The sequence below is a fragment of the Citrus clementina genome, unplaced genomic scaffold, assembly GCF_000493195.1.
Source record: "Citrus clementina cultivar Clemenules unplaced genomic scaffold, Citrus_clementina_v1.0 scaffold_8, whole genome shotgun sequence".
Classification (NCBI taxonomy): Eukaryota; Viridiplantae; Streptophyta; class Magnoliopsida; order Sapindales; family Rutaceae; genus Citrus; species Citrus x clementina.
Window position 1 is genome coordinate 7143067 of NW_006262022.1, and position 10130 is coordinate 7153196.

At 32.0% G+C, this 10130-nt stretch overlaps 1 pseudogene; it reads right to left on the bottom strand.

Moving 5' to 3' along the window:
- Window positions 1–2086: 2086 nt before the first annotated feature.
- On the bottom strand, window positions 2087–4007 carry LOC112096301 (annotated as a pseudogene).
- Between the last annotated feature and the right edge of the window lie 6123 nt (window positions 4008–10130).

A 10130-nucleotide genomic window follows, 5' to 3' on the forward strand; every position in this document is an offset into this window, starting at 1 on the left:
AAAAAAAAGAATCGTTCACTTGAGGAAAATTCCAAATTCTCCACGTAGAATTTAGATTCAAAGCATAGCAAATTAGACATAATTCTAATTTATATGGGAAATATAATTAGCGAAGACACTCTTTATATAAAACATTATTGTCACAAGATGCCAAACCTAATAAGATTCAAGATCTTAACATACTTCATATGAAATTTGATCTTGACGCGTACCGACACGCATAACATCAAGACTCTACTGCATATAATGTAACTTCATGTGTTTTTCGCTCTCTTGTGGGTCTATCGTTTGTTTGCAAACTTTTCCATTTTAAATTGACAATTATAGGCGCTCTCTTGTGGTACATAAAATAAACGTTTATTTTTAGAATATTATTATTTGTCTCAATTTTTGATTTTAATAGTTAATCTTAATCAATTCTTAGACTGCCATAATCAATTAATTTTTTACATTATGGCATCTTAAATAAATTTAGGATATGTAATAAATAAGAACTGGTAACGTTTTGTTCTTTTAAAGCATAAAACAACCGTAACATTGGTTTTTACATTTTGAATTTTTCTTGCATCACTATTTAGAAAAATGATGTTAAATCAACTCACAAAATATATCAAGCCATCTAAAATCCAAATATTATTACATTTGTATTTGCATTGTTAAATTGTTGGAACGACGGCAAAGCAATTGAAAAGATATTAACAAAAAAGTAAAGATTGGCCAAGGATTATTCATGTTTAGGAAATGCCTTAACTTTTGATATAATCATTGTTATAATTATATTGTAGAAATAATCAATTACCTAATGTTTGTGGTGGTAAATATTATTAACTTGTTTTACTATACCCGTGTTTATGTTGGTCTCCTTTCTGTCCATTTCTGTACAACGAAATATTCGCATGTTTTGATAGAAATTGGTTTAAATGACATTTAAAATAGCATATCCCCAGACAATTAACAAAATATTTGGATGGTAGGATGAAGTAATAAATAGTTTTACAAATTACCATATTAGAGGTAAAAAAAATCGAGAGGTTACTTGACAATTATGACGTTACTAACTACAAATTTAACACAAAAAGTTTAATTAACTTTTCTTTTTGAGATGGCAAAATCTCTGGTGTTGAAAACAATGAGGTTTGAGGTTCAAGCTTGAATATCAAGTTACAATTAGTAGATGGTCTTAGGACATATCAAAGATTTCTTTAAAGACAAAATAATTATTATAAGCAATAGGAATTTATGGTATTCAGAACATGTAACCTTGGCACATGAAGCTTGAGTCCAGCAAAAGATGCAGCTAGCCAATCCTTCAACTTCCAAAACCCCACAAAATCTCTGTCAACATATCTGCTCTACTTCAATATTAAGCACATTCATAGCGGTATCAACAGCTTACAGCGCCAAAATATTTTCCCCAAAAAGAGTGAGAGATTTCACTGAAGCTAAGTTGTGACTTGTAACTGCTCAAATGTTCTATAACACGATATGATTATTCTAGTAACACAAATCCAATAGCATGCAACATAATCTACTCTCTAACATTGTGCATTAGTAAAATAAAACAGAGTAAAAAGAGAAACCATGCCTGTGAATCTCTTCTTTTCCCCCTGCCACCCCTTTTTTTGGTGAAGTCCATCAAATGAAAATGCAGCATGACCACGTTGGCCACTGCCACTGCCATTGCTTCTTCAACTGTGCCTTTTGTTGCAGGAAATATTCAAGTGAAAGATTGGATTATATAATTCAAGATTCCAATAAACCTGAGCTGCAAAGGTTGCCTTCCACTAGCCTATCAGAGACTATGCTTTCTATTTTCCTAGTTTTTTAATCATAATTTTGCAAGATTTATTTATGGAAAACTGGGACAAAATTTTATGTAAGATACCATAAAGCCAAACACAATCTTTTTAATTCTCAGCAGCAACATTTAAAGTTAAAAAAGGGAAGCCATATAAATATAACTATGTTTGGTACAAGCAACAATTATTTCAAGCTTTCAGAAATGCTAGCAAGAGATTGTAAGAGAACTTTACCTAGTCACAGAATATGTCAAACATACTACCACCAACTGCCTTCAGCACGATTGTTATGAAGTAGCTTTTGAATCGGAAGATTCCAGCTTCCACCAGGCACCATTATTTTCATTCTTGATACAATCTGCATCACTGGCATTAGTTATATCATCAACATTTGCATCCTCACTCTCATCATCCCAATCAAGGCTTCTTCTCCAGCACTGGATTATAAGTCCACTCCGACGTCTTCAAACATCTCGGTCCTTCCATTTGCCAACAACCGATATGGCTTCCTTCCTTTCCTTCCCCATTAATATATCACTCGAAGGAAAAAAAGCATCAGCAATTCTCTTCAACGTCTCATCGTTTATAACCCCCCAAAAAAAGGGTCTTCAGACACCTCAACTTTGCCTTGTGCAAAACCTCCACAAAATCTGAATTATCCAACACAACAGCCAGACACTCAATCCTTCTTTTGTCCATCATATCCACCGTATGATTCCTCAACAAAATATCTACAGCTTGTGGCTTATCTAACACTGTCTTGATCCAAAACCCCTCTGTTTTCAACTCATCTGCCAAACCATAACCCACTTTTGGAGTCAAAATTGTCCTTGCAGCCCTTTTATATTTTTCCATCTCCATCGAATACTTGCCACTCAAATGGAATTACCAGACAGGAATCCCAGTAACAAGTCCACTCAACTTCTTCTCATCTGATCCCTCTTTCACTCTGGCGGAAACATTAATAACCATTCACCAGCCACAAATTACCCAAGTAAGTACTCGTGTCGTCAACACTTACCCTTCACTTCATCTACGCAAACAAGAATTCAAATTGCTTACTAGCTAGTGCTCGAGCAAAAGCCAGAATAATTTAAATATGCGTGTGTGTGTGTTAAAAGAGAAACGGTAGCGAAGTTATTATACAATAAAGCAAACCAAAATAAATTCTACACTCGTGTGGGTGTTTCGCTCGCAAAATCTGGACAAGAAAAAATAAAATTGATACAATCTCCAAATAAAGAGCATTCCTCTTGGTAAAATAGACAAATCCTATAAATTTTGATTAATGGTGCCAAATGAAAGAGTTGTCATTTCATGTACATTTTGTTAACATGAATAAGGGTACAAAATAGATAACAAAGTGACAAAAACAAAGCTAATCACAATGAATGATAAGGTTTAGAGTAAACATAAAGTTATAATCTTGAACATAAGTGGCGCTCAAAGCCATGAATTTGATATCATCCATGAGGGGAGTTCAAACAACAGCATGTAAGAAGCAACAAGTGTTGAGAAAAAAAAAATTCATTCTAACACAACACTTCTCTTCTTGCTATCAACAGAAGCTTTTTGCTTAGCTCCCCACAGACGGCGCCAAAATGTTGATGCTGAAATCTGCTCGCCCTTTGACCGACCAGATTCTTTCACCAACGTTTACGTTATCAGCTGTTGCTCGAACCACTGGGGTTGGAATCACTCTCCTCTCCCTTACCAGACCTGCGTTCACCAAAAACGGATCAGAGACGCCGGTGGCTTTGCCGGCGTAAACCCTCCGATGCCTAAGTTAGCACAAGGTGTTTACGGGAAAACAGTTAAATTTAGATTCAAGAATGGTTTCTAATTTTCTCGAAGTTTGTAAGAAAATAGCCTGATTTCAATTTGGCAGCGTTTTCCCTCTCTCAGTTTTTCTGTCCTTTTCTTCATCGATTTCTTCTTCTTTTATAGCCGCTGTCCCACGTTCCTGTTTAGCCTTCATTCCCCTTTTTTCGGGTGGTGGCCGCCCCTCATGGGACTCTAACTGCTACATTGTGGGCAAACGTGGGATCTCGCATCTCTCGCAACGGTTCTGGAAAAAGCGCAACTACCGTGATTCTGTGGGATCGTGTTCCCACTTTTTCGGGGGATGAGTATCGGCTCGGAATATACCTCTGGTTGGTACTCGTCTCTGGTCGGACCATGTTCGTCTCCGTGTTCTGCTCGTACCATTTGGTTGAGGTGATTCATGCCAGCGTGGAAATAATAGCATGGCCGACCTGATGCTTTTATTTACTTAACAATAAGCACAACAAAATTTGACTGATTATTAAAAATGAGAAATGAGTTATAATGAGAATTTTGGCTTTGTGGTGAAATAAATTGGGAAGTATCAAAGTTCGCATGTAAACAATATAAATGATAAGAAGACGAAGGGAACAAAATGATAATAAGCAAGCCAAATATTAAAATGCAGATTCTACGCTTCCGCCCCCCCATACTTCAAGTTAGTGTCTCGCTAATCATTTTAGATGTATCAATTACAAAGGGAGGCCATCTATTTATAGTAAGCGTACGCCTCTAATGCTTTGCCAAGTGTCCATTGATAATATCACAAGGGCAATTAAATTGGTGTATGTGTATTACACCTCCTAAAGTCATGTTAAGATAGTTAGTGAGCTGATAAAGTTTGTTGCACGTGTGAGTTGGTTAAGTCTGCTAGAATTGAAAACGTGTAAAGCTGAGTCAGCAAGTTAGTTAAGGTTATTATGAATGCTTAGATTCAGCTCACGTGTATTGTATGTAATGCTTAGATTCAGCTCATGTAGATTGTGTATACAACTTTCTAATATTAATGATTACCGAAGCTATAGAAGTATCAAAATCGGAAAGCAAACAATTGCAAAACACATCAATGACTGGAGGTTAGGTTCTAAAACTTCCGCATTTAATTTTCAGAGCATGTTATGTATTATTCAGAAATATGCATTCACTTCAGGCACTTGACCAAGACGCATTAAACATAAAACGCGGCGTTTTCATGGACTAGTACATTCCATGCTTCGAAAGTTTATGTTTTAGACTGATTGGTTTGATACATTATTTGTTTATTGTGTTTTTCTTGCTTTAAATATTATGTTGGATTGATAAGCTTTGTACACATTTATATTGCTCGCAGTAAATAATTTATGACATTTAAAAAACTATCAACCGTCGGTCAAAAGATTTCTACTATAAATATATATACACAAAAAACTTTTAATTTGGTCAATTTGTTCTCTTATTTATTTTTGTTCTATTTCTCTTTTCCTTTCATTTCATTTTATTGTTTTATGCTACAAAATAAAAAAAATAACCTTAAAATTTAAGGGTAAAATACTCATTTTACTAAAATTCCGTTTAATATTATAAAGCTGTCAAATGTCAATGGCATAGCACACGAGTGATACAAATTAAAAACAATAAATTGAAAGTTTTTATGCATTTTTCTTTTTTTTTTTATAGTCGATTGAGATTTCCCTTCATATTTTTAAATTCAATAGGTTTAGACCGTTTAACAAATCTTAAATTAAAAAAACCCGCGGTGTAATAACAAACTCACATCAAACCCTGTACACTGTCATGTCATCCCTAATTATATTTACCACTTCATACTCACAGTGATAATAACTGTGTATCACAATTGTTTTTTTCTGGAATTGTAAGGGAATCTGATCCTGTGTTTGTGCATATGATTCAATTACTTATAGGTGATACTGTTGTGTCACCGCAAAATCTAATTGGGAAGCTTCAGCTGTCAATTTTTTTCCAAGGGTTAATTAGGTAGAACTTTCATGTCGTCGAATTTATTTGGAGATTCTAAAAGTAGTTTCCATATAAAGAGATGGACCAAAATCAACAATGTGACAAAGATACTTTAGATTTTTTTTCCTTGTGGGACACGAAAATTGATGCATGTTCCAATGCATTGCTCTATCAGAATTGGAATTAAACTTAGTTTGTATTCTCCTATTCCGAAAGCAAAACTTGTAAGTGATATTCTAAGAAGAAGAAATTAAGAACCATAACAAATTTGATGATTCTAATTTGCTAGAAATATTGCAATCCAAAACTAAGAAAGTTCAAACCAATTATTAGAAGAAAAAAGTAGGACGGAAGCTCCCAGAATATTGTTATGTGTTGTATGTTTTCAGTTTGTATTTCCCAATCAATAAGGAAAAGTAAGTACACATGTTACAAAAATTTAATAAAAAAGATTGGAAGTGACAAAACTGTCAATTTTCTAATTAACTTTCTCTCCTTTCGAATTTCCTAAGTTTGGTAGAGACTACTTAAGTGGTGTATCTATTATAAATGCCTGAAGTGAAAGTTAATGTTTTAATTGTTAAGAAAAGTTAGAAGAATAAATTTTTGTGTAAGAGAATTGGGTTTAAATTTAGAATTCCTTGGGAGGAAATGAGTCTAAATTCCAATAATATAATTCAACACTATTTATATATGTCATTGGTTGGGTGAAAAATTAATTTACATCCTTTGATGTGAAAAACTCTCTTGATCGTCTATTTTTATATGATGGTAATTTTTTATTTAAAGTGAAGTTATTGGCACCCTTTCATTATCCTTATAAAATTCTACTTCAAATAAAATTACACTTAAAGACAATAGAATTAAACAATATAGTTTTTTCTTTAAAACAAATTACTCATCTAATTTTCTACAGGTTGCTTTGTATCTAATTAAAATAAATTGTATAAATTTAAAATAATCTATTTTTTTTCAAATTTCTTATTGATTAAATATTTGTGTGCTTAAGATAGCTTTAAAATTATAAGATAATATATATAATTTAAGCCAATGATTAACATTAAAAAATTTATCTCTCATAAAAGTTTTTAATTTGTGCGTAGGGTAATAATAAAATTGCAAAAGAAATGAAAAATAGCGTAGCACCATTTTGAGTTTAAACAATGAAAAATTTAAATGAAAAATTAGAAGTGTATTTAAAAAAAGGATATTTTTGAAAATAAAATAAATAGAATTTAAAAAAAAAAGAGTTTCATGAGGGGTGCAATAGTTCAACTCTTTTGTTTATAAGTTTTAAGATGTTGGTATCCGTAGCTTAGCTTTTCCCTAATTATTGTATTAAAATGTTACAACAATGATGATCAACCCTAATTATTGTATTAGTTCGGTCATACTTTCTACAAATTTATTTACATTTAATAATTTGACCAAGACTAGGTAAGGTGCCGCCTGGAGTCATATAATTTTTTATGTCAAAAGCGCGTTTCACTTCAATTAAGCCATAAATCTCGTTTAATATGCTCATTTGTATTTTTTTTTAAAAGTTTTATTAATTTTTTTTGTTTTTAAAAATATCATTTATTTATTTTTTAAAAAATTTTTTAAAGGTAAAGAAGTGGGTAAAGTTCAAATTCAATTTTTATCCCTTGCCCCTAAGATTTGAACTTTGGTGACCAAATGTATAATAATAGGTATCTCAAGTTTCATTTCAAATGATATGCAATATATTAAGTGATTGTTAATCTTTACAAGATTTGAGTTAATTAATTGTATTATCTCACTAATTAATTGATGAGTATCATATTATTTGGAATAACTTTTGGATAAAAAAATTGTGACGGATGAAATATTCTTTTGAGAATTTATTGACTTAACTCATTTATGACTTATTGTTGCATTTAAGTGATATTGCAAATAATTTTTCCGATAATATTATTGTTTTGATGAGGAAGTTTGGAGTAAATAATACATATGGCAAGTGTGAGGTTTGCTATTGCATTTATTTTGTGGATCTATTTTAAAGCCAAAAAAAGACATTTCGATTCATTATGATTCCAGATAATTTCAAGCCATATGTCATTATTGGGATAAAAATGAAGTAAAATGGTTAAAACTATTTTTATATAATTTATAAAAATTAATGAAGCAACGACAACATTTTTTTATCATGAAAAACAATTGAAATGTGTGCGGAAAAAGAAGAAAAAAAGAAGGCATTTAAATATCTTTTTAAAAAATATGATTCAGTAAAATCATTTTACAGAATACTCTTCCAAATTAGGAATGACAAAATCCTCCACGGGTTTAGGGCCCCATGAAGCCCCACCCAAAATGGGAAAAATTTTGAATAATTTTTTGGGAATGGGGTGGGAGAAAAATAATCTCCAAATTCTTAATGGGGTGGGGTTTGGTTTTGTACTCCCCACCCCACCCCCACCTCAATCCCCATTATATATAAATATGTTTTTAATTCTTATTTAATAATTTTTATTTTATCAATTATAATGTCAATTAATAATTTTTTTTAATTTTTATGCAATATAAACAAGATATGAATGAAAGAAAATCCTATAAATTTTTCAACCCTGAAACATTATTATATTTTATTTTCTCTTTTAAGGTGCTACGCTCTTTAAATATTTTTCACTTTTAATATCATTTTAAGATATTGTTTCAAACTTTTAGATTTTTTTTAAAAGAATTTAAATACTTTATAATATGATGATGATTTTATTTTAAGTCTCTAATTTTGAACTTACTAAAATAATATATTTATACATATTATAAAATAGATAAATAGGGAATGGGGTGGGGATGGGGAAATCATTCCCCACATGAGGATTCTCCATTCCCACCCCCACTAAATTTATTAGGGAATGAGGTGGGGAATGGAGACAAAAATTTCTAACGGGGTGGGGAATGGGGTAGACCTCCCCACCCCCACCCCACCCCGTTGCCATCCATATTCCAAATGCAATTCCACATTTTTTTATTACATTGGAATATTCCAAAATTGGCACAGCTCATCAAGAATTCGGCAACTCAAATTTTATTTATCTCTCTTTGCATTTGACAAATTAAAAAGAAAAAAATTCATATATCTTCTGTTAAAAAGAAACCTTGGTAAAAATTGTAAAACAAATTACCAATTTTTTAAATTTATGCCATTATATCGTCGCTATTTTCTCGCCCACTTTCTTAAAATAGAATCAATATTTATTGATGGGTTGGGTTCCAAAGTAAGCACCAATTCAGCAAAATGGTTTTATAGCAGAAAAAGCACTTGTAAGACATTCAAATCACATTTTTCAATTTTGTCTTCTGAAATTGAGTCTTGAGTTTCCACAAGCCAAGTAGAATGGCTAAAAAATGTATGGTATCAAAGAAAGAGAAGCACACACAGAGATTATTGGGGAGATATATGAGTGTGTAATTTGTATATGTATCCCCATTAATTGTTGATAGTCCAATGGGTATATGCAAAAGGAAAAAATTGGCTGTCCTTTAAGACAAAATTGACTGTCACATGAAAATGTTAGCACACTTGCCACGCAACGAAATAAAGATTCCAAGAACAACTTTATCGTCCCCTTTCTGTCCAAACGTATGCGATAGAAATTAGTGTAAACGACACTTGAAATATATATGTAGATCCTCACACAATTGATTAAATATTTATAGTAGGATGGAGTGATAAATAGTTTCACAAAATTATTGGAATTAACTATTTAATACATGAGATCTATCTCATTAAGTATAAAAGATTGAGTGGTACTTCAAAAGCATGACGTTGCTGGCAACAAATTTAATACAAAAGTTTAACTAATTATCCTAGTTGAGATAATAAAATCTCGTGTTGAAAATAAAAGGTTTGAGGTTCGAACCTTCTCATTCAAGAAAATCAAGTCAAAATATTACATCTTCCAGCACATATCAAAGATTTTTTCAAAGGCAGACTGATAATTCAGGGTAAAACAAAAAAAACAAAAGGACTATTTGCTATTCAAGACAGGTATACCTTGGACATGAAGTCTGAATCCAAAACAAGAAGCACCTAGCTGATCTTTCACTTTCAATTTCCAAAACCCAACAAAATCTTTGTCAAAACATCTGATCTAGTCCCATATTGAGCACATTCATAGCCGTATCAACAGGTTCAAAATATTTTCCCCAAAATGAGACAGAGATTCCACTGAAGTTGAGCTGTGAATGTCCCAACGTTCTGTAATTATATGGTTTAGGATACCATGCCTATTAATCTTTTTTTTTTTCCTTTTAAAAAAAGGAAGCCATATAAATAATGCTTAAAGCATTATTTGCAACAAGGAACAATTATTTCATGCTTTCATGCATTAGAAACTTTCCAAAAATTCTAGCAAGAAAATGAAATGGAACTTTACCTAGTCACAAAATATGTATTGCTGTTAGCCCAATTGTTATGAAGTGGCTTCTGCATCAGAAGATTCCAGCTCCCACCAAGCATTGTTATCTCTCTTCTGAATACAATCTGCATCGCTCGGCATGAGTTATATCATTAATGTCTGCATCCAC